The following is a 26,180-nucleotide window of genomic DNA, read 5'->3' as shown; positions in this document are numbered from 1 at the left end:
TTATACCATGTTGTATCTTCCCTGCTGTACTTCCTTTTCTCAAGCATGTTCTGCTAATTCCCACCACACGATCTTTGCACATGTTAATCTTTCTGGTTCACTCAATTACCACCTCAGTCATTCCTGCTCCCACATTTCACCCCATACTTCCAAGGACTTTTACCTTTTATTTCAATCCCCGTTTAATTAAATCTTACTCAGAGATCTATTCCTTCCTTTCTGTCAAAATTAGATATTTCTACCATCTTGTATTGGAGAGTATTTTTTTTTTAGAAAATCTTATTTCCATCATATCACTTGGGAAAATTCATTAATTTATTAATAATATTAATTATAAAATAATCATGATAATATTTTTTATAGATTTTTAAAATTTACTTGTTTCATACTATCTTTCTCACTATGCACTAAGATCCATGGAAGCTGAGACCATGATTACCATTGTTGTGATCTGTCCTACCACATTAATTGTCTATGGAAATAGTTATTGAATAATTGAACACAGATGGAAAAGAACACGAGAACAGGCTACAAATGATAATATGCATTGTGCAGGCTTAGGCAATATATTACATTTGCATATTGTTAAATAAGCCTCCTTAAGCTGAACTAAGCAATACATTATATTTGTTAAGAGGGATTTGAATTCAGTGGTTAAACTACACATGTAAGAGAAAGCTTGCTAAAGATAAGATAGTTGTCCATTATTCTTGAAAATATCAAATTTGGCTTATTTACAACTGCAAAGAAGTTCACTCTACTCCTGCATGGTGGTCAGAATGTGCCATTCTGATTGTGCCCTGGATGTGAAGGTTCTTGATGAGACTCATATAACATCAGTTCATGCCCTTCAATAATTGTGACTGGCAACCTCTGCTGGGGGAATAGGTGAGAAGATATTTTTGCAGCATTCCTCAAAAAGTGAATCTTGAGGCTGTATTGTTGAGGAATGTTATAAGGAAAAAAGTCTTCATGTAAAAGAAAGATGTTAATTTACTTTAAATGGAGTTGTTACTCAAAAATAATTGTTTTGTATGAAGCATTAAAGTACTAACAGAAGCTTTGCACATATTGACTAAGTGTCATTGTCTGTCTTGTTAGCATTTTAAACGTAACATTTATAATTTGACAGTGCTATAAACATTATTTTAAGTAAGATGATGATAATGTATACAGTTGTAAAGATTCTTTTGGTGATATTATGCTTACTTGATGCAACAACAACTAAATTATTCTCATTTATAATACATTGATTTTCTGTCTTTGGGGAACTCTAATTGCCTTCAAGATAAGACACAGGCAGCCTTACTTCCACACTGAATGCACACCTCTTCACAGTCTATGCTGCTTTCAAATGGTGCCTCTTAAACTAATATCTTCATTTTAACTCTGAGGAATTTAAGTTACACATCAAGCTATTATAGTTACCTCCATAAAGTAGCCACATTTTGAAGTCTGGGCAACAAGTCACTCTGAATAAAGAAATTCAGTGGAAACATAGCAAATAAAAGGAAGGGACCCTGAAGTTTGATTTTTATTTTCTTTCCAGAAGTAATTTTTTAATTAAAAAAATTTTTTCCAGTGACAGAAAAAGCCATCTCATTTGTAATCCTCTGATTGCACTAACTCTTCCAATCTCTTTGCCTTGTAGGTTTTTAACTCCTAAATTTCAAAATCCTCCACCCACTCTTACGTTAACAGGAATGTTTACACATTGAAAGAACTCAGTGAAACTGCCATCTTCTGATCTTAACTTCTATACTTCCCTCTCTGACTTAATTACTATATTTAAACCATCCCCTTCGCCTCACTGAATTTTTATTTCCTCAGTCCCTGCCTGTTTCCGGGCCCATCAGCCCCTCTGGATTTATCTGCTTGGCTCACTTGTCTAGACGCAATAGTCCGTCTTGACTATGGAGAGTTCTGACAAAATGTTGTCCACTGGAGAAGGGAATGGCAAACCACTTCAGTATTCTTGTCTTGAGAATCCCATGAACAGTGCAAAAAGGCAAAACTATAGGACACTGAAAGAGGAACTCCCCAGGTCGGTATATGCTACTGGAGATCAGTGGATAAATAACTCCAGAAAGAATGAAGAGATGGAGCCAAAGCAAAATCAACACCCAGTTGTGGATGTGACTGGTGATGGAAGCAAAGTCAAATGCTGTAAACAGCAATATTGATAGAAACCTGGAATATTAGGTCCATGAATCAAGGCAAAGTGGAAGTGGTCAAACAGGAGATGGCAAGGGTAAACTTCGATATTTAGGAATGAGTGAATTAAAATGGACTGGAATGGCTAATTTAACTCAGATGATCATTATATCTACTACTGTGGGAAAAAATCCCTTAGGAGAAATGGAGTAGCCATCACAGTCAACAATGTCCAAAATGCAGTATTTGGATGCAATCTCAAAAATGATTAGTTTGTTTCCAAGGCAAACCATTCAATACCACAGTAATCCAAGTCTAAGCCCTGACCAATAATGCTGAAGAAGCTGAAGTTGAATGGTTCTATGAAGACCTACAAGGCCTTCTAGAAATAACACCCCAAAAATATGTCCTTTACATTATAGGGCCTGGAATGCAAAAGTAGGAAGTCAAGAAATACTTGGAGTAACAGGAAAATTTGGCCTTGGAATACAGAATGAAACAGGGCAAAGGCTAACAGAATTCTGCCAAGAGAACACACTGGTCATAGCAAACACACTTTTCCAACAACACAAGAGAAGACTCTACACATGGACATCACCAAATGGTCAATACCAAAATTAGATGGATTGTATTCTTTGCACCCAAAGATGAAGAAGCTGTATATAGTCAGCAAAAATAAGACCAGGAGCTGACTGTGGCTCAGATCATGAACTCCTTATGCCAAATTCAGATTTAAGTTGAAGAAAGTAGGGAAAACCACTAGACCATCCAGGTATGAACTAAATCAAATCCCTTATGACTATACGGTGCAAGTGACAAAGAGATTCAACGGATTAGATCTGATAGACACAGTGCCTAAGAATTATGGACGCAGGTTCATGACATTGCACAGGGGGCAGTGATCAATACCATCCCCAAGAAAAAGAAATGCAAAAAGGCAAAATGGTTGTCTGAGGAGTCCTTCCAAACAGCTATGAAAAGAAGAGAAGCAAAAGGCAAAAGAGAAAAGGAAAGATATGCCCATTTGAATGCAGAGTTCAAAAGAATAGCAAGGAGAAATAAAGCCTTTCTCAGTGATCAATGCAAAGAAATGGAAGAATGCAAAGAATGGGAAAGACTAAAGACCTCTTCAAGAAAATTAGAGATAACAAGGGAACTTTTCATGAAAAGATGGGCACAATAAAGGACAGAAATAACCTAACAGAAAGAGAAGATATTAAGATGTGGAAAGAATACACAGAGCAACTATGCAAAAGAGATGTTCATGACACAGATAATCACGAGGGTGTGATCACTCACCTAGAGTCAGACATCCTGGGATGCAAAGTCAAGTGGGCCTTAGGAAGCATCACTGTGAACAAAGCTAGTGGAGGTGATGGAATTCCAGTTGAGCGGTTTCAAATCCTGAAAGAGATGCTGTGAAAGTGCTGCACTCAGTATGCCAGCAAATCTGGAAAACTCAACAGGGGCCACAAGACTGGAAAAGGTCAGTTTTCATTCCAATCCCAAAGAAAGGGTATGCCAAAGAATGCTCAAACTACCGCACAATTGCACTCATCTCACACGCTAGTAAAGTAATGCTCAAAATTCTCCACGCCAGGCTTCAACAGTACATGAACCATGAAATTTCAGAAATCCAAGCTGGTTTTAGAAAAGGCAGAGGAACCAGACATCAAATAGTCAACATCCATTGGATCATCAAAAAAGCAAGAGAGTTCCGGAAAAACATCTACTTTTGCTTTATTGACTATGCCAAAGTCTTTGTGTGGATCACAGAAATCTGTGGAATAATCTGAAAGAGATGGCAATACCAGACCACTTGACTTGTCTCCTGAGAAATCTGTATACAGGTCAAGAAGCAACAGCTAGAACTGGAGGTGGAACAACAGACTGGTTCCAAATTGGGATAGGAGTATGTCAAGGCTGTGCATTGTCACCTTGCTTATTTAACTTATATGCAGAGTACATTATGAGAAATGCTAGACTGGATGAAGCACAAGCTGGAATCAAGTTTGCCAGGAGAAATATCAATAATCTCAGATATGCAGAAAGTGAAGAAGAACTAAAGAGCCTCTTGATGAAAGTGAAAAAGGAGACTGAAAAAGTTGGCTTAAAACTCCACATTCAGAAAACGAAGATCATGGTACCTGGTCCCATCACTTCATGGCAAATAGATGGGGAAACAATGGAAACAGTGAGAAAATTTATTTTGGGGGCTCCAAAATCACTGCAGATGGTGATTGCAGCCATGAAATTAAAAGATGCTTGCTCCTTGGAAGAAAAGTTATGACCTACCTAGACAGCTTATTAAAAATCAGAGACATTGCTAACAAAGGTCCATCTAGTCAAAGCTATTGTTTTTCTAGTAGTTATGTATGGATGTTAGAGTTGGACTATAAAGAAAGCTGAGCACTGAAAAATTGATGCTTTTGAACTGTGGTGTTGGAGAAGACTCTTGAGAGTCCTGGGAATGCAAGGAGACCCAACCAGTCCATCCTAAAGGAAATCAGTCCTGAATATTCATTGGAAGGACTGATGCTGCAGCTGAAACTCCAGTACTTGGCCACTTGATGGGAACTGACTCATTTGAATAGACCTTGATCCTGGGAAAGATTGAAGGTGGGAGGAGAAGGGGATGACAGAGGATGAGATGGTTGGATGGCATCATGGACTCGATGGACATGTGTTTGAGTAAACTCCGGGAGTTGGTAATGGACAGGGAGGCCTGGCATGCTCCGGTCCATGGGGTTCGGACGTGACTGAGCTACTGAAACGAACTGAATTTTCGGAACCTCGGTACTTCTGCCTTCACCCCAGCTCCAGCTTTGTGCAATTGTAACTTAAAAACTCTGGCCCGTATGTTTTCTACTCAAGTTTTGCAACTTGAGAAAATTATAAACTTCCATTAGTTCCAGAGAGACTCACTCCATCTCAACACAGTTGCTTCATACTCATCTTCTGTTGAATCTTCTATAATTTATTTTCCTGATTACGCTCTTTAACCTGCAAACTGTAGGTTTACAGTTAAACTATCTTCCCCTTTATTTATAGGACTATTTTGACTATTTGATCAACAGAATTCACATATCTGTGAAGGAAAGTGCTTTATCTCAACAAAATAATTTTCCTACACTTTTCCTACTTCCCCCTTTGCATCAGAAGAAAGTATACTGGCCTCCTTAAGATTTATGTTTTCAATGGTCTTTCTTTACATCATTTCTTATCTCCTCTGAAACCTTGCTTATTTGATTCTACCCTGCCTGTTGAACATTGAATATTTCGCCACTGTTTCATTCCTTGTATCTTAAATCAAGTTTCTTAAATGACTTACAAAAAGAAAAAATAAAAAGGTCAAAGTCCTCCGTGGACCTCACAGTCATGTCCAGCTCTTCATTCTCCTGTTTTAGCCAGATCTCTTAAAGATACCACATTTCATATTTTTGTATTAGATTGTTTAAACCACCGATCACCTATCTTTTAATTGATGAGCTTAATCCATTTTATTCATTGTAATATATAAATTGTAATAAATTATTGTAATAGCTGTTACATTCAAAATTATTTCTGCCCTCTTATATTTTCAAATACGTTATTTCCTTTATTGATTTTGATTTTAATCTTTCCAGCTTTCCTTCAGATAAAATCTTTCCTAGAAAGACAAATGTTTTATTTCCTACGTTCTCCTGTTCTGTTGATTACCTTTTGTCTGTTTTATCTTTTTATTGACAACTTTTTTAAGCAGCAGTAGATTTCTCCCCCAAAATTGAGCACAATAGTCCACCTGTCTTTTGCAACATTCACTTAATCCTTTTTGTACATAAGTACATCCTCCAAAACTTTACCAATGTGGGTTCTTAGATGACACAGTGCCTTGTAATGGATTTCTGTCTTTATTATGCCCTCATAATTGAATGACTTTCACTGAATAAACACTCTAAGTTTTAAATTTTTACTTTTATTAATACTCTAAAGTTACTTCATCTTCCTGGACTCTATATTGCTGTTGAGCAGTGTGCAATCAAGCTACACATCATTTCTCTCCCCTTTCATATTCTAAAAACTTTTTCAGCCTGTGACTTTTGTTTTTCTTGAATTCTGTTACCTGTAAAAGCATAATCTATTCTTTTTTCTTGATTCAGATTCATGACTTCATTTAATCATAGCCTATATTCATGAAACCTTATGATCATTTGCCCATGCCTGGTCTTCCTTTTCATTTGTGTACTTAATAATTTAATGAGCAACTATGAATACAGAATTCTTTTCAGTATTTAAAATATTGCTGAATAACATATCCCCACATGTGCCCTTTCTCTGGCTTACATAATTTGAACCCTGTCTGTCCCTCCACAACAAACCAGGTAACCAATATTTTAAATGTTGTATTTATACATACTTCCTTTTATATGTATCAGAGATGATTTATAAAAATTATTTTCATAATATATATGGCCATGTATGTTATTTATTTTTGTTATAGTTTATTAATTTTGGCATCTTTTAAATATTATAGTTTATGAATATAAAGGAGTTATTTATTCATTCTGTTATTAATGAGTAATTTGGATTGTTTTCTACTTATTTGTTGCTATAAACATTGGTTCTTGGAACATTCTGATCCATTTCCTAGAACACATACAAGAATTTCTCTTAAGTATATGGATAGTTATATACTTGATGGCTTGTAGAGTATGAGCATGTTAAACTTTTAAACTTGTAAAATTATTACAAGATAATTCCAAATTGTTTTCCAAAGAGGTTGGACTAACTGATAGTTCATTTAAAATATATAGGCTTGTATTTGACACAGTATCTATTCTAAATCTTGGGATTTAAATTTTTACAATCAACACCTATAAAATGAACAGATCAAGGTCTTGATTTCCATGTCCCTGATTATTGATGATGTACCATATGCTTCTTATGTTTACTGGTCATACAAATTTACTTTTGTGTGAAATGCCTATTCATGTTTTGCTCAGTATTCTGTTGTTTTTTTTTTTTTTTAATACTTTTCATTGCCTTTTTCACTTTCTTTAAGGTGATTTTTGGTAATTAAAAGTTTAGTGAAGTAAAATTTATTATTTTTATTTTGTGATTGACAATTACATGTCTTATTTAAAAAATCATTTCCTATTGCAGACTGAGAAATATACTACTATGCTTTCTTCTAAAAGTTTAAAATGTATGCCTTTGAAATATGAGCTTCTGATTCATTTAGTTAATTTTTGTGATGGTGTGAAATGGCAATTTATTTTCTTTTTCTTTTCCGTATGGATAACAATTAATTCAAACTCATTAGTTTAATAATCCTACCCCTAAACTGTACCTTGCTACATCTCCCTCTGTTATCTGATGAAATTCCAGATAGGCATAATATACTTCTGTTTCAGTTGTCAGTTTGTCTGTCTCTGTATCAATAGCACATGCTTTTAAGAGCTATCACTTCGTGTGTCTATTTTGTAGGGCAACCCCTTTCTCCTATTTCCTCCTCATCCTTCTTCACAAAAGTCTTGGCCAATTTTAGCACCTTGGTCTTTAATATCAACTTTTAAAAATATTTATTTATTTATTTATGGCCGCACTGGGTCTTTTTTGCTGCATATAGGCTTTCTCTTAGTTCAGTTCAGTTCAGTTCAGTTGTTCAGTCGTGTTTAACTCTTTGCGACCCCATGGACTGCAGCATGCCAGGCTTCCCTGTCCATCACCAACTCCTGGAGCTTGCTCAAACATATGTCTCTCTAGTCGGTGATACCATCCAACCATCTCATCCTCTGTCGTTCCCTTCCCCTCCTGTCTTTAATCTTTGCCAGCATCAGGGTCTTGACCAATGAGTCCATTCTTTGCATCAGTCTTTCTCTAGTGTGGCAAACACGGGCTACTCTTCACTGTGGTGTGTGGGCTTCTCATTGCAGTGGCTTCTTTTGTTGTGGAACATGGGCTGTAGGTGCACAAGCTTCAGTAGTTGTAGCACGTGGGCTCAGTAATTGTGGTGCTTGGGCTTAACTGCTTTGCGGCATGTGGAATCTCCCCCAATCAGGGATCAAACCCATGTCCCATGCATTGGCAGGTGGATTCTTATCCACTGCGCCACCAGGGAAGTCCTTTAATATGAATCTAAAATCAACTTATCAAGTCCTGTGACTAACTCTACTAGAACTTAGATTAACATTTTATCGATGTAATAGATTAACTTGAGAGAAGTGGCATCTTTAAACTATCCTCTCCTTCTTTGTAAATGTGGCCTGCCTTTCCATGTATTTAAGGTCCTTCAGTAAAAGAATTTCAGTTTGTCTTTAAGTAGTAAGAGCTTCCTTTGCAGCTCAGCTGGAGAAGAATCTGCTGCACTGTGGGAGACCTGAGTTGATCCCTGGGTTGGAAAGATACCGTGGAGAAGGGAATGCCTACCCACTCCAGTATTCTGGCCTAGAGAATTTCATGGACAGAATAGTCCTTGGGGTTGCAAAGAGTCGGACATGACTGAGTCACTTTCATTCTTCACTTTAAGCAGTAAAGGAAACCAAATATTCAATCAGTTGGTATAGAACTCACCCACTAGGAAAACACTTTGACCCTGTGATCAAAGAAAACAGCAGGAGATTTTAAAGTTGTACTTAAAGGGCGAAAGCAAACTTCTTCATTTTTGGATGTTTATGAGCACTGCTTATTCTTTTTCAAGGGAAGTCTGATTTGGGAACATAAATATAGATCTTAAAATAGCTCTCATCTATCCATTGTAAAGCAGGAAGTTTACAACTGTAATAATTAACATATACAGATATGTACATGGACTCTTTAACCCATGGAGCTCACATAAAGCTATTTTTGATATGGAAATATAATTCTGGAGTTCCAGAAAGAGTCACAGATGCAACATTCTGCTGTCAGATGCAACATTGTACCACTTAACATTATCCATAAACAATTACTGAAGATCATTATTTCCTATCACCTTCTGTACCGGAACATTTACCAGAGCTAACAAATAGCAAAACTGACTACAGTGAAATTATCCTTCTGTTCCTCTCCTACCCTTCTTGATTGGAAAGAATTAAGTTGTCTAAATATAGGCAGGAAGAAAAAGGAAATGATTATGTTTGTGTTGTAAAGCCACTAGACAACTATTTGGTTGAAGTTTTCTTAACTGAACCACCTCAAAAAATCAGTAACTTAAGCAATGGATTCCATAATTTCCCCCAAATGTGTAGGGATGTTTTGTAAACTGTAGTAAAACTGTATTCCCTCTTTATTCATGGAGAATAAAATTCCAATTATCTAATCAATACCTCCATATATGAGATACAATTTACTTCCATAAAATTTATCTTTCTAAATTTCTACATCTAGATTCAACTCAACCTTCAAGGTCCAACTAAATGCAATATTACATTTCTCTAGTCAACAACAGCCACAAAAAATGTGATATATTTTCTCCCCTAATCCTCATGCCACCTCGTACCTATTATGTCACCAGTAACATTTTACTTGTCCCTATAATAATTTTTAGATTGTCTCTTTTCACACATCAACTGTTAAAGGCAGAGAAACTATCAGTAATATTACTTTTAATGGCAATTTAATAGGCATAATCAATAAAATATAGACTCCGTCTCACAGCAAAACACTCAATAAATAGTCTATCAGCCTATTAAATACTATTATACCATGAGAGAGCAATCAGTTGGCTTTCTCAAGTGACCAAATATGATCATTTGCATATCTACATCTAATATTTGGATCACTAGAATATGAATTATTGGCACAAATGGGAAAGAACAAACTAGGATTATTGCTGAATGCTGAAGGACAGTTGGAGCTAGACACAGCTACAATAATCTCAGTCTAGTTACGGTGACTTGATACTGCCAGTTTCGAAGAGTGGCAGGCAGCCACCCAACTCTAATTCTCATGGTATAGAAGCCAATACTTCTAATTTAAAATATTGTATATTGTGAAACTTTATCTATAACACTGGGGTGTTTTTGTCCACATGTGGAAAAGATATCTGAAATAACAGTGGAGAGATAATGTATAACAAAAGATTGGACGCGATTTAGGATATAAGTGATTCTTTGAAAAAAATTAAGTTTCATTGCATTTCTTACTAAAAATAAACATTTAGATATAATACCCAGAAACTGACCTATTGTTGTTATAGGAAAAACAGGTACCCAGGATATTCAGCTCATTTTTGTAAATCTGATGAATCAGTATATATGTGAGCCCTATCAATTCCCTTTGACTTCTGTGCTGAGTCACTTTAGTCATGTCTGACTCTGTGTGACTCTATGGACTGTAGCCCACCAGGCTTCTCTGTCCAGTGGGATTCTCCAGGCAAGAATTCAGGCATGGGTTGCCATGCCCTCCTTCAGGGGATCTTCCCAACTCAGGGATCAAACCTAGGTCTCCCACATTGTAGGTGCACCCTGCCCACCAGGGAAGCCCAGACCCCTCCTGGTCCTCCTTAAAATGCACTGACCACAATCATCACCAATTACATTCATATGTGTATTTAGATTACAAATTCATTCTTTCGACAAAAATGCCTCCTTGTGCTAGGTACTTTGGTGTCATATTTTAAGAAGAGAAAATTAATTATAACTCCCATTCATGAATCTCAAATTCGGGGTAACAAGAAAAAGGAACGTTCCACTAACATAAGCTCAAACCCAGGATTCAGTCAGAAATATTCCATTGTTTAGTGTAACAATCATACATTTTTAAAAAATTTTCTGACCATTAGGTGCCTCAGAATGTATCTAATTATAAACAATTGGCGTTTGATACAGTCATAAATAATACAGTCATCATTTACAATTTGCTCCCTATTTAATGATGACTTCATGAAACTAAAGGAAATAAAGATCAGCAACCTAAGCAATTGTTTGAATAGATGAACAGTTACTGGAGCTACCTAGCTCTTCACTTAAAAATATACTAGCAGATTTGTTTTACTTTCCCAACATTACCCTTGTATTACCCCTTGTATCAGACCACCAAATACAACCCACAGATTAATAGCATCAACTTTCAGATGAATGAGGTAAATGCAACTTTCTTTACTGATGGTTTAAATTTGGAGATGCAATTATCAACCTGCCAAGAGGACTGGGCTTTTAAAAATTGTATGTTCATCGCAGCACTGTTTATAATAGACAGGACATGGAAACAACCTAGATGTCCATCAGCAGATGAATGGATAAGAAAGCTGTGGTACATATACACAATGGAGTATTACTCAGCCATTAAAAGGAATACATTTGAATCAGTTCTAACGAGATGGATGAAACTGGAGCTGATTATACAGAGTGAAGTAAGCCAGAAAGAAAAACACCAATACAGTATACTAACACATATGTATGGAATTTAGAAAGATGGCAATGATGACCCTGTATGCAAGAGAGCAAAAGAGACACAGATGTGTAGATCGGACTTTTGGATTCAGAGGGAGAGGGAGAGGGAGAGGGTGGGATGATTTGGGAGAATGACATTGAAACATGTATACTATCATGTAAGAAAAGAATCGCCAGTCTATGTCCGATGTAGGATACAGCATGCTTGGGGCTGGTGCACGGGGATGACCCAGAGAGATGTTATGGGGAGGGAGGTGGGGGGGGGGGGGGCGGTGGTTCATGTTTGGGAACGCATGTACACCCATTCATGTCAATGTATGGCAAAACCAATACAGAATTGTAAAGTAAAATAAAGTAAAAATAAAAATTAAAAAAAAAATTTAAAAAATTGTTTTAGAGACTGGTAAAAGGACTAGACTAGTTATCATATATTTGCATTAAAATAAAACTCTTAATGCAAATAAGTACTTTTAAATTAAGTGAATTACTAGATTACCAAACTTTGATAAATTTGGGGTTTGGGATTTGAGGAGTGATCAAGCCTGCATTTATTATTTATGAATAAAATAGCCTCACAAAATGAGACTACTGTGACTGATGGGTACCTAAAATTGTTACTGTTGTCTCTAATGTTTTCAATCTATATGACAGATTACTAGTCACATTAGATTCAGTATCATTTATTTGTATCACAAACTCTTATTTTATTTTTATCAAATTCCTAAATCTAGTTATGACACTATTTCCTGGTTCCTGTTTTTTGAAATCTAGAATAAGACAGATTGTCTAATTATATGTTTCCCTTCTCTGATTCAAGTAAAAGGTCGTTTCTAAAGGAAATAGATCTATTTACTTTCTGGAAAAATTACAGCGGCTACTTTGAATATTGGATCATAGAACATTAAAAACAATTCAGAAAAGCAATAATGTCATCATGGACAAAGGTGGAAAAGTAGAAGGAAATGGAAAGACATGTATAAAATAGAGCTATATCTTGGCTACAACCTATACAGTTTTCTGTTGGAGTGATATTATATAAAGATGAAATTATCGATGACTTAATTTCTGTGGTGTTTCTTTGTATTTTACCTAGCATCTAATTGGGCTTCCCAGCTGGTACTAGTGCTAAAGAACCCACCTGCCAATGCAGGAGACATAAGATACGTGGGTTTGATCCCAGGGCGGGAAGATCCCCTGGAGGGTGGCATGGCAACCTACTCCAGTATTCTTGCCTGGAGAATCCCATGGACAGAGAAGCCTGGAAGGCTATGATCCATAGGGTCGCAAAGAGTTGGACATGACTAAAATGACTTAGCATGTATGCACCCATGTAACTGATAAGCCCATTCATGGAGCTGGATAAAGAGTTAGGGGGAAAAAAATCCCTTTGAGAGGAAAGGAGTTTGGGAGAAATCAATGACTGTTGACATGGTACATCTTAGATATCAATTAAATAAACATGTGGAATGAAAAGCAGAAAATTAGAAAAAAAAAGTAATTTCTCAAAAGTGAAAAGTTATCAAAGTTTGGAGGAAGACTATTTCCTGATATTGTTCTTTTTTGTATGAAAGGCAATTCTCAGAGTATCTAGCCTCCAGAACTCTCTCTTCTAGTCATTTATCTACGTAAATGGAGGCAGGGGTAGAATAGTGGTGACTTTTGTTTCTGGATTATTTGGGTCCTCTAAGCCTAGAAACAAATTAGAGAACAATGTTATGAGTCTGTGGAGGAGGTAATGAATATGAATTAAGTATATAAAATTTACCTCCAACAGTGGAAAAAGTATAAGATTTGGAGCTAGACAGATCTAACTCTGCCACTTGCTGCCTGGGATACTTTATGAGCTTTATTAATGTACCTATGAGTATAGAAATTAAGTAGAAAAACAGTAATTGAATTTATCCTGAAAGATGTTGGAAAGGAAGAGGAAGCAAAATGGAGAAGTTGATATATAACCTGGATTTACTACCTGTCATGTCTTGTGTGCCTTTGGGGACAGTAAACTCTCAAAGCAAAATTATTAAATTTTTTTTTCAAGAGGAAATTGTGTAGAAAGGAAATGAACACATAATGTTTTTATGGAACTATAACTAGTTTTTAAAAATCAGTGTGACTGGGTATATAGACTATAAGATGAAAAAATATGTAAAAATGAATATATAGAAATTGAAATGAGCAAGATCACCTTGGATGAAAAATTTAAGAAGTGTTAACATTATTTTTTAGGCAATAAGGATAGTGTTAGGATATTTCATATTCTTTAATTTAGCATCATCTAGGAATAGATCCTTTCTCTGAACACAAAAGAGATCAATTTTTTCAAATGGTCTGACTTATTAAACAGTTGGCTCCTTTGATCATGAAGTTATTCAGAGCATATGACACAGGGGATAATGTACCAGTGTTAAAGGTTGTGACTTCTATTCCTGTTGCTGTACATTCCAAGGAATCTTCTAAATGAATGTATCTTAGAAAACACCCAATAGACTTCCTTCTGGAGATTTAGGATCTCCATCTTAACTTGATGCCCCCATTAACACTCTTAATAGTGAGAGTGGAACACATCTTCATGTAAAGTATTAGTGACGACATTTAAAGTACATTCCCTGGAGAAGGGCATGGCAACCCACTCCAGTGTTTTTGCCTGGAGAATCCCATGAACAGAGTAGCCTTTCAGACTACAGTCCTTGAAGTTGAAAAGAATCAGATGCAACTGAATGACTAACACTTTAAAGTTTCATCTGACATGTCAGGTTTACACCCCACTCCTTAAAGGAATTTTCTGTCTTGTCTTTCAGACAAAGGCATGCTTGGTCCTCATCTGGCTTTTTTGACTCTCTCAATCTTCTTTGCTGGATAGGCTTCCTCTTCCCCATCTCTCTCTCTATATTGGAAGGACTCAGGACTATAGCGCATTTCTCTTCTGCTCCCTAAATTCACTTCTAGGTGACTTAACAGTTCAGTTCAGTTCAGTCACTCAGTCGTGTCCGACTCTTTGCGACCCCATGAATCGCAGCACGCCAGGCCTCCCTGTCCATCACCATCTCCCAGAGTTCACTCAGACTTGTGTCCATCGAGTCAGTGATGCCATCCAGCCATTTCATCCTCTGTCGTCCCCTTCTCCTCCTGCCCCCAATCCTTCCCAGCATCAAAGTCTTTTCCAATGAGTCAACTCTTCACATGAGGTGGCCAAAGTACTGGAGTTTCAGCTTTAGCATCATTCCTTCCAAAGAAATCCCAGGGCTGATCTCCTTCAGGATGGACTGGTTGGATCTCCTTGAAGTCCAAGGGACTCTCAAGAGTCTTCTCCAACACCACAGTTCAAAAGCATCAATTCTTCGGCGCTCAGCCTTCTTCACAGTCCAACTCTCACATCCATACATGGCTACTGGAAAAACCATAGCCTTGACTAGATGGACCTTAGTCGGCAAAGTAATGTCTCTGCTTTGAATATACTATCTAGGTTGGTCATAACTTTTCTTCCAAGAAGTAAGCGTCTTTTAATTTCATGGCTGCAGGCACCACCTGTAGTGATTTTGGAGCCAAAAAAAAAAAATAAAGTCTGACATTGTTTTCACTGTTTCTCCATCTATTTCCCATGGAGTGATGGGACCGGATGCCATGATCTTCGTTTTCTGAATGTTGAGCTTTAAGCCAACTTTTTCACTCTCCTCTTTTACTTTCATCAAGAGGCTCTTTAATTCCTCTTTACTTTCTGCCATAAGGGTGGTGTCATCTGCATATCTGAGGTTATTGATATTTCTCCCAGCAATCTTGATTCCAGCTTGTGTTTCTTCCAGTCCAGCGTTTCTCTGATGTACTCTGCATAGAAGTTGAATAAGCAGGGTGACAATATACAGCCTTGATGTACTCCTTTTCCTATTTGGAACCAGTCTGTTGTTCCATGTCCAGTTCTAACTGTTGTTTCCTGACCTGCATACAGATTTCTCAAGAGGCAGGTTAGGTGGTCTGGGATTCCCATCTCTTTCAGAGTTATCCACAGTTTATTGTGATCCACACAGTCAAAGGCTTTGGCATAGTCAATCAAGCAGAAATAGATGTTTTTCTGGAACTCTCTTGCTTTTTCCATGATCCAGCAGATGTTGGCAATTTGATCTCTGGTTCCTCTGCCTTTTCTAAAACTGTTGGGACCTAACAAACGCCATGACAGACTTCAGGGACTAAGGTAGGACTCACAGGAAAGGCTGAATCACTGCCCAGTGAGGTCATCCCTGTGGATGCCAGGACTTGTCTAATCAGCATACTCCCCGTAACCTGGTTTGCATTTATCAGGATGTAAAAGACATCCCCCTGCAGCCAATAGCCAATTAGTAAATACCAGGAAAACCCTGCAGCCAATAAAGATTAGCCAATTAGTAAATACTAGGAAACTCCTGTAGCCAATCAGCCCTTGCCAATGCTCTGTTCTAAAACCTATAAATACTGCTGTAAATCTGGGCTCGGGGCTCCTTGCTCCACTCCACTGAGTTGGATGTGGCAGGAGCCCTAGCTTGAGCTAGAAATAAAACCCCTTCATGCTTTTGCATTGCTGTGGACGTCTTATTCTCTCAGTTTTGGGGACTCGGACTCTGGGCATAACAAAAACTAGCTTGAACATCAGAAAGTTCACAGTTCATGTATTGGTGGAGCCTAGCTTGGAGAATTTTGAGCATTACTTTACTAGCGTGTGAGATGAGTGCAATTGTGCGGTAGTTTGAGCATTCTTTGGCATTGCCTTTCTTTGGGATTGGAATGAAAACTGACATTTTCCAGTCCTGTGGCCACTGGTGAGTTTTCCAATATTGCTGGCATATTGAGTGCAGCACTTTCACAACATCATCTTTCAGGATTTGAAATAGCTCTACTGGAATTCTATCACCTCCAATAGCTTTGTTCGTAGTGATGCTTTCTAAGGCCCACTTGACTTCACATTCCAAGATGTCTGGTTCTAGATGAGTGATCACACCATTGTGATTATCCGGGTCGTGAAGATCCTTTTTGTACAGTTCTTCTGTGTATTCTTACCATCTCTTCTTAATATCTTCTGTTTCTGTTAAGTCCATACCATTTCTGTCCTTTATCGAGCCCATCTTTGCATGAAATGTTCCCTTGGTATCTCTAATTTTCTTGAGATTTCTAGTCTTTCCCATTCTGTTGTTTTCCTCTATTTATTTGCACTGATCACTGAGGAAGGCTTTCTTATAGGCATCAGTGAATGTAAGAGCTGGAGATAAAGAGAGAGGCTGATGCCAATGAATAAATATTATTATTTGCAATAGATAGAAGTGTAGTACAGGAAAATGTAAGAAAATTAGTTGGTAATCAGAAGAAATTTCATTTATTATAAAGGCTGTATTTCAAATCAGTGGAGGAAATATTTCAATATATTGTCTTGGGTCCACTTGGAGAGATATTTGAGGGAAAGAAACCAGAACTGAATGCTTGCTTTACCCTGTATAAGAGCAAATTCTAGCTGGAGCAAAGGTTTAAATGTCAAGAAAAATAGCAAAAAAAAAAAAAAAGAAAAAGAAACAGTAACCATAATAAACACTCACACACGTATAAAAATTCATATACACACATAATCATAAATGTAGTAAAAACAGATATGTCCTCATAATCATGTGTAAATAATATTGTTAAAACCTGAAAGAGTAGCTTATTATCATAGATATAAGGAAGAGTGCCATGAGTTGACTCAGTTGGAGGATTCTAGAGTCAGATTTTTCTTCTCACCCATCAACTTTATGCAAATTATTGTTTTTTCTTTCGTGTCTCTTTTTCTTGTAGGTACTCACAAGACTCTTTTGAAATTCTGAAGATAAAATAGTTAATAATGCAGAGTGTACAGAACTGTGGTTGGCATATCAGTTCAGTTCAGTCGCTCAGTCATGTTCGACTCTTTGCAACCCCATAGACTATCACACCAGGCTTAACTGTCCATCACTAACTCCCAGAGTTTGCTCAAATCATGTCCATCGAGTCAGTGATGCCATCCAACCATCTTATCCTCTGTTGTCCCCTTCTCCTCCTACCTTCAATCCTTCCCAGCATCAGAGTCTTTTCCACTGAGTCAGTTCTTTGCATGAGATGGCCAAAGTATTGGAGTTTCCATTTCAGCGTGTCTTTCCAATGAATATTCAGGACTGATTTCCTTTAGGATTGACTGGTTTGGTCTCCTTGCAGTCCAAGGGACTATCAAGAATCTTCTCCAACAGCACAATTCAAAAGCATCAATTCTTTGGCGCTCAACTTTCTTTGTGGTCTAACTCTCAAATCTATATATGATTACTGGAAAAACCATACCTTTGGCTTGTAGGAGATTTCTGGAGATTACGAGTGAAATGACATAAAACATACAAGACATACAAAAGACAGACAGGACACCACTCTAGCCAGAGGAACAACTGGGCAAACTAATTACCATTTATTATTATAAAGCCCTCCTTAGGCAGAATTCCAGGCTGTAAGAATAAGCCTTTTCAGTACAGTGCAAGTGCATACATGTTATCGTATAGCAAAGGGGAGTGAAATCCCTGTCTATTGAAGAGTCTGCCCAAAGCCCTCATCTCCTTCTTATCTCAAGAAGGGAATGCTCCCTCGTTTGCAGGGGACCATTAAACTCAAGGCTGTGTCCAGACTCTTTGGCAGAACGCCTCATATGCAAGGACTCTCAGCCTGAGCAGAGAGACCCATTTGCAGGCACATCTCTGCTACCCTATTAACCCTTCAGGCTAGACAGACCTTTGTTGGCAAAGTAATGTCTCTGCTTTTTAATATGCTGTCTATGTTGGTCATAGCTTTTCTTCCAGGGAGCAAGCATCTTTTAATTTCATGGCTACAGTCACCATCTGCAGTCATTTTGGAGCCCAATAAAATAAAGTCTGTCACTGTTTCCACTGTTTCCCCATCTATATGCTATGACGTGATGGGACTGGATGCCATGATCTTAGTTTTCTGAATGTTGAGTTTTAAGCCAGCTTTTTCACTCTCCTCTTTCACTTTCAAGAGGCTCCTTATTTCTTCTTTGCTTTCTGCCATAAGTGTGGTGTCATCTGCATATCTGAGGTTATTGAGATTTCTCCTGGCAATCTTGATTCCAGCTTGGGCTTCATGCAGTCCAGCATTTTGCACAATGTACTCTGCACATAGGTTAAATAAGCAGGGTGACAGTATACAGCCTTGACGTACTCCTTTCCCCATTTGTTCTATGTCTGTTGTTCTATGTCCAGTTCTAACTGTTGCTTCCTGACCTGCTTACAGATTTCTCAGGAGGCAGGTAAGGCAGGTAAGGTGGTCTGGTATTCCCATTTCTTGAAGAATTTTCCAGTTTGTTGTGATCCATACAGTCAAAGGCTTCAGCATAGTCAATAAAGCAGAAGTAGAATTTTTTTGAACTCCCTTGCTTTTTCTATGATCCAACAGTTATTGATATCTTGAGCAATTATTGAGCAACAGTATACAACCAGTCCGTTGTTCCATGTCCAGTTCTAACTGCTGCTTCTTGACCTGCATAGATTTCTCAGGAGGCAGATAAGGTGGTCTTGGGTTTCCATCTCTTTAAGAGTTTTCCAGTTTGTTGTGGTCCACATAGTCAAAGGGTTTAGTGTAGTCCTTAAAACCTCTCAAAAATCACTATTTATATCTTTGAGGTGTCCCTCCACCAGAGTTCCACAAAGCAAATTTTTATCTGCTAGATAACTCCAAATACACTGTAACAATTTATTGTAGCCAGTATTCCATGATGGGTCATCAGATAAATGGGGACAGGGACAGACAGATACATATATGACATATATGTAATTTTTTTCAACCAAAGTTTTGTGATGTTTCCCATCTCATACATCTTTTTTCCCCCATAAATCAGGGGAGTTTGTGCTATAGTTTACCTTTTATGCCAAAGTACACACTGAATTTCGGTGGGGAAAACCAGATACAATTTATGAAGTTAGCCCAAATAAGAGAGCCAAGAGAGAGGGTCAGGCAGTTATTCTGATTTAGCTTGTTTTCATCATCTCCATTTTCTCAGGAAGAACATCACAAGTTTTTTGTTTGTTTGTTTGTTTCCATTCAAACTCAGGGTGACATTAAGCTGCAGGATATTGTATTTTTATCTCCAAATCAGAAGCATAAATCCAACACTCTCCAAAAAAAACCTATGTACAATATTTAAGGAACTGATAAGAAAGCTTATGCTCAGACGAAGCTGAAAAATTTCAACAGAATTTGGTTTCAGTTTGCTAAAATATATGTACATGCACATAAAAATCGCAACAGAAATGTACTTTTTCCTACAAAAATGTTTATTTATTTACTAGTTTACTCTTACAAGGAACAAGTTCTAATTTCAAAACTATCAATAGTATTTTTCACTTGAATAGATTCACACCATACTCAGATTAATTTTTAAACTTTTTTTCTGCTATTGTAGATAGCTACTGATGACCTGGTTTTAGTATTGAATTAGTATTAAATTTAGTATTAAACTCTTCAAAAAAGAGCAAAAAACCTCATATTTAAAAATATAAAATTCCTAAAATTCCATTTAAAAAATGAATCAGTCACAGGGATAAAAATATACAGTGTGAATATAGTCAGTAATAATATATTTTTGAATTATGATGGTCAAAAGATGGTCAAAAGGTAAAACTTTCCAGGTACAAGATAAGTATAATGTACAATGTGATCAATATAATTAATGCTTTTGTGTGTTATATATAAAGTTGCTAAGAGAATAAATTCTAAGAGTTCTCATCACAAAGAGAAAACATTTTCTTTACCTTTTATTTTGTATTTATATCAGAGATGGATGTTCACTAAGTTTTTGTGGCAATCATTTCATGATGTATGCAAGTTAAATCATTATTCCATATGCATTAAATTTATAGAGCTGTGCATCAATTGTATCTCAATATAACTGGAAAGAAAAACATAATTCCTCAATAGGGTACCATAAGATGTTTATATGGAACCATGTAAATTATTATCACCCAGACAGAAATCTCTTAATATAAATTGAATCACCAACAGTGTATTCCATTGTGACATTATCGAGGCATGCAACATAGGGCATCCCACTCACAGAGGAGACCGTATGCCAATTTATATACCAAATGTTAACATATAATAGTTTGGTAAAAACAGGTTGATATGGAGCAAACTTCAAACAGTTCTTTTAAAAGAAGCTAATGGAGAGGAAGAAATGAAGCCACAAAACCTGATAATTCTTCATCAGGCAATTTAATGTGATAAAAAGAATTGATATTCTTTTTTGAAAAAAAAAATTCCTATAAGAAGAAATAATTGTGGAAGCATGAGAATTTACTTCAATAAGCTGAACAAAATGCTTAAAATTCAAAATGTAATTCACCCTAAAGAGCTTGAGATTAAAAATGAAATGTAACTCAGAATATACATATTTACACTTATCTCTTGTAAAGCATATGTTCCCTTCCAAGCTATGCAAGGATTTACCATTTGCCATGTTTTCATGGATTAAATATTGTTAGATGCTCCAAGGCACCGTTCATAGCTACTTTCAAGATTAAAACTAACCAAAAAAAAAAAAAATCTGTTTTAAATACAAGCTTGTTATTTGACACTTTAGTGCCTCTAAATCACATAAAGACAGCCTATTTTATTCCTCTGTAAGTCAATACTGCAAATGTAAGCATAATGAATATTGATATGATCAATAGAAAAACATCTAAGACAGTTGTATTTCTTTTTAATTCTATAACGTAATATACTGGAATCTTTTTACAAGGCTGGGAGGGCTATCAAGTCTTGAATATTCACTTACTTTGCTTTTTCTATGTGCAACTATGCGTTTATGTTTTTATCACTTTTTTCTTTTTTCCACAAGCACTTGTAAGAACAAACAATAATTATTTAGTATACAGGGTACCTTATATGTAACTTCAATCTTTCCTCTTGTCTCTCAATAGCAGAGCCACTACATTTTGAATTTGGAGGTATAATGTCTTAAGTGTCATTTCTATTGAAGGGGAGCAGAATATGAAACCCCTAAATGTGCCACTTTGACATGAGGATTATTATAAGCAGCAGAAGGCACGTAAGACCCAGCAGATTCAGGAAATGCATTTACCTTTCCCTAAAACCTCTAAGAATTTAAATAAGGAGCCTAGTCCTGAAAGATAACAACTGCACAAGATGACTTTTTTTTAATCTGAAGACTTATCTGCATGGAAGGGCAAACATCTAATTAGCAAACATCTGTGCTTCTTAACTTCCTGTGAATTGTCCTCCACTTTAAAGCCTCTACTCCATTTCTTACTTCAGGATATAATATATTTTATTAACATGCTATATTAATACTACAGCACATTGAAGACTCTTAAGAAGTTCTTAAGTAGAGACACTTGGTTTGCTTAATTTTATTTCAACATTTGCTTGTCTTATTGGAACCTGTTAACATTCCAGTGTTTATTTAGATAGCATGACTCTTTAACAGCTCTCCTGCCTGCTTGTCCATTTGATTTGGCCCTCTTTAGAGGGGTGTGTCTCCAGTACTCTTGCCTGGAAAATCCCATGGACGGAGGAGCCTGGTAGGCTGCAGTCCATGGGGTCGCTAAGAGTCGGGCACGACTGAGCGACTTCACTTTCGCTTTTCACTTTCATGCATTGGAGAAGGAAATGGCAACCCACTCCAGTGTTCTTGCCTGGAGAATCCCAGGGACAGGGGAGCCTAGTAGGCTGCCGTTTGTGGGGTCACACAAAGTCGGACACAACTGAAGCGACTTAGCAGCAGCAGAGGGGTGTGTGTGTGTGTGTGTGTGTGTGTGTGTGTGTGTGTGTGTGTGCACGTGTGCACACGTGTGTGTATAAATTGCTATTTGCCACTAGCCAAGCTGAAGCATATTTTATAAAATAATTATATGAAACTTTCTGCTTCAGTATTGAGGAGTTTGACTTGGTGATACTGCCCCCTAAATCACACAGTGTTCTCTTCATAGGAATCCTCTGCAGGAAGTATTTTATATCTCAGGACCAGCAAAAGCAATAGTCATGCTATGATTTTTAAAATTAATTTTTAATGGATTACAAAGTTAAAATCAATCTGATTTCAGTGTTGACCATCTAGTGATGTCCATGTGTAGAGTCTTCTCTTGTGTTGCTGGAAGAGGGTATTTGCTATGACCAGTGCATTCTCTTGGCAGAACTTTATTAGCTTTTGCCCTGCTTCATTCCGTATTCCAAGGGCAAATCTGCCTGTTACTCAAGGTGTTTCTTGACTTCCTACTTTTGCATTCCAGTCCCCTATAATGAAAAGGACATCTTTTTTGGGTGTTAGTTCTAGAAGGTCTTGTAGGTCTTCATAGAACCATTCAACTTCAGCTTCTTCAGTGTTACTGGTCAGGGCATATACTTGGATTATTGTGATATTGAATGGCTTGCCTTGGAAACGAACAGAGATCATTCTGTCATTTTTGAGATTGCATCTAAGTACTGCATTTCGGACTCTTTTGTCGACTATGATGGCTACTTCATTTCATCTAAGGGATTCCTGCCCACAGTAGTAGATAAAATGGTCATCTGAGTTAAACTCACCCCTTCCAGTCCATCTTAGTTCACTGATTCCTAGAATGTCGACGTTCACTCTTGTCATCTCCTGTTTGACTACTTCCAATTTGCCTTGATTCATGGACCTAGCATTCCAGGTTTCTATGCAATATTGCTCTTTACAGCATCAAACCCTTCTTCCATCACCAGTTCCATTCACAACTCGGTGTTGTTTTTGCTTTGGCTCCATCCCTTCATTCTTTCTGGAGTTATTTCTCCACTGATCTCCAGTAGCATACTGGGCACCTACCGACATGGGGAGTTCATCTTTCTGTGTCCTATCTTTTTGCCTTTTCATACTGTTCATGGGGTTCTCAAGGCAAGAATCTGAAGTGGTTTGCCATTCCCTTCTCCAGTGGACCACATTCTGTTAGACCTCTCCACCATGACCCTCCCGTCCTGGGTGGCCCCACATGGCATGGCTTAGTTTCATTGAGTTAGACAAGGCTGCGGTCTCTGTGATCAGATTGGCTAGTTGTCTGTGATTGTAGTTTCAGTCTGTCTGCCCTCTGATCCCCTCTCTCAGTGCCTACCATCTTACTTGGGTTTCTCTTACCTTGGGCCTGGGGTCTCTCTTACCTTGAGCGTGGGGTCTCTCTTCACGGCTGCTCCAGCAAAGGGCAGCCTCTGCTCCTTACCTCTGATGCAGTGTAGCTCCTCTCGGCCACCGCCCCTGCCCTTGGGCGCAGGGTAGTTCCTCTCAGCTGCGCTAGTGCGTCTTAGCAGCCACCACATCCATGCGCCGTCACAGAAATACGTGAACCGTGAACTTCCAGATGTTCAAGCTGGTTTTAGAAAAGGCAGAGGAACCAGAGATCAAATTACCAACATCTGCTGGATCATCGAAAAAGCAAGAGAGTTCCAGAAAAACATCTATTTCTGCTTTATTGACTATGCCAAAGCCTTTGACTGTGTGGATCACAATAAACTGTGGAAGATTCTGAAAGAGATGGGTTTGCCAGACCACCTGACCTGTCTCTTGAGAAACCTGTATGCAGGTCAGGAAGCAACAGTTAGAACTGGAAATAGAACAACAGACTAGTTCCAAATAGGAAAAGGAGTACATCAAGGCTGTATCTTGTCACCCTGTTTATTTCACTTATATGCAGAGTACATCATGAGAAACGCTGGGCTGGAGGAAGCACAAGCTGGAATCAGATTGCCAGGAGAAATGTCAATAACCTCAGATATGCAGATGACACAACCCTTATGGCAAACAGTGAAGAGGAGCTAAAAAGCCTCTTGATGAAAGTGAAAGAGGAGAACGAAAAAGTTGGCTTAAAGCTCAACATTCAGAAAACTAAGATCATGGGATCTGGTCCCATCACTTCATGGGAAATAGATGGGGAAACAGTGGAAACAGTGTCAGACTTTATTTGGGGGGGCTCCAAAATCACTGCAGATGGTGATTGCAGCCATGAAATTAAAAGAAGCTTACTCCTTGGAAGAAAAGTTATGACCAACCTAGAAAGCATATTCAAAAGCAGAGACATTACTTTGCCGACTAAGTTCCGTCTAGTCAAGGCTATGGTTCCAGTGGTCATGTATGGATATGAGAGTTGGACTATAAAGAAAGCTGAGCACCAAAGAATTAATGTGTTTGAACTGTGGTGTTGGAGAAGACTCTTGAGAGTCCCCTGGACTGCAAGGAGATCCAACCAGTCCATCCTAAAGGAGATCAGTCCTGGGTGTTCATTGGAAGGACTGATGTTGAAGCTGAAACTCCAATACTTTGGCCACCTGATGCAAAGAGCTGACTCATTTGAAAAGACCCTGACGCTGGAAAAGATTGAGGGCAGGAGGAGAAGAGGACGACAGAGGATGGGATGGTTGGATGGCATCACCGGCTCAATGGACATAGGTTTGAGTGAACTCCAGAAGTTGGTGATGGACAGTGAGGCCTGGTGTGCTGCAGTTCATGGTGTCACAAAGAGTTGGACACGACTGAGTGACTGAACTGAACAGAAATGAAAGTTAAAATCATTTAGAGTCTAAGTAGCAAAATTATATTCTAAAGATAACTTTAACATCTACACACTCAGAATTGAAAGAACATTTTATTCCTAGTTTCTAGCAGAGTCTTGACAAATAGTAGGAAAGCAGTAAATACTTTTCTAATGTCTATCACTATTTCATTTAGACAATTATTTTCACACTTATGATGCAAACCATCTTGGAAAGTTATTTATATTATGTAAAAGCAGCACATGGTATTCTATAACACACACTTGCTGTGTCCTATGAAAATTCATTCTCTCTATCTTACCCCTCTCCATCCTGCGACCTCTACCCAAAAGGCTTGATTTTGTTCAGATTTCCATCCTCTCTTCCAGTTGGAGAGTCTGACCCATCTCTAGTAAAAGCAAGTAAATCCTAGTTTGTCTCAGCTAATCGTGATAGTTAATTCTAGCGAATGGTGTGTGAAGAAACTTACTAAGGAAACACTTAGGAATGATTTGTTCACCCTTTGAAATGAAGATACAGAGTTTCTCTCTTGTGATGATGGCCATCATTACCATGGCTGGGTGTGATGTCTTGGAAATGTGGATAAACCAAAAAGCCAAGCCCATAAACATGGGGACTGGGGATTAGAGGCAGAGACATGGGAATAAACGAAGTCATTAATATTCTTATGTCACTGAATAAACCAACCCTGGAGTTGTCCTTTCCTGTCTTTCTCTGAATTCTTAATAAGTGAGAATCTTATTAAGTAAATGAGTAAATTTTCAAAATTTACAAAGTCCAATTAAGGCTATTCAAATGGGAATTTTCTGTTACTTGCAGTCAACACATCCTAACTGTCATACTCATCTAACTTCTAATACTTTTATTCAGATTTTAATCATCAAATCTAGTTTTTGTAGTTTAAATTTGTGAGCTCTAAGAATTTCATATCACCAGACTTTTATTTTCCTCTTATTTTTACTAAGATTATAGGTGCTAGATTATCCTTCACTCAGGTTCAATGGCATTATATCCTTAAAAAATTGTTTGTTTATTTTGGGAAGTGTCAACATGAATAGAAATGATTCATCTTTAAACATAAACACATTAAGTTTAAGCTTCCAAAATAAATATATTGAAACTTTA

The sequence above is a fragment of the Budorcas taxicolor genome, chromosome 5 (genome assembly GCF_023091745.1).
Source record: "Budorcas taxicolor isolate Tak-1 chromosome 5, Takin1.1, whole genome shotgun sequence".
NCBI lineage: Eukaryota > Metazoa > Chordata > Mammalia > Artiodactyla > Bovidae > Budorcas > Budorcas taxicolor.
This window is presented reverse-complemented; position numbering follows the sequence as displayed.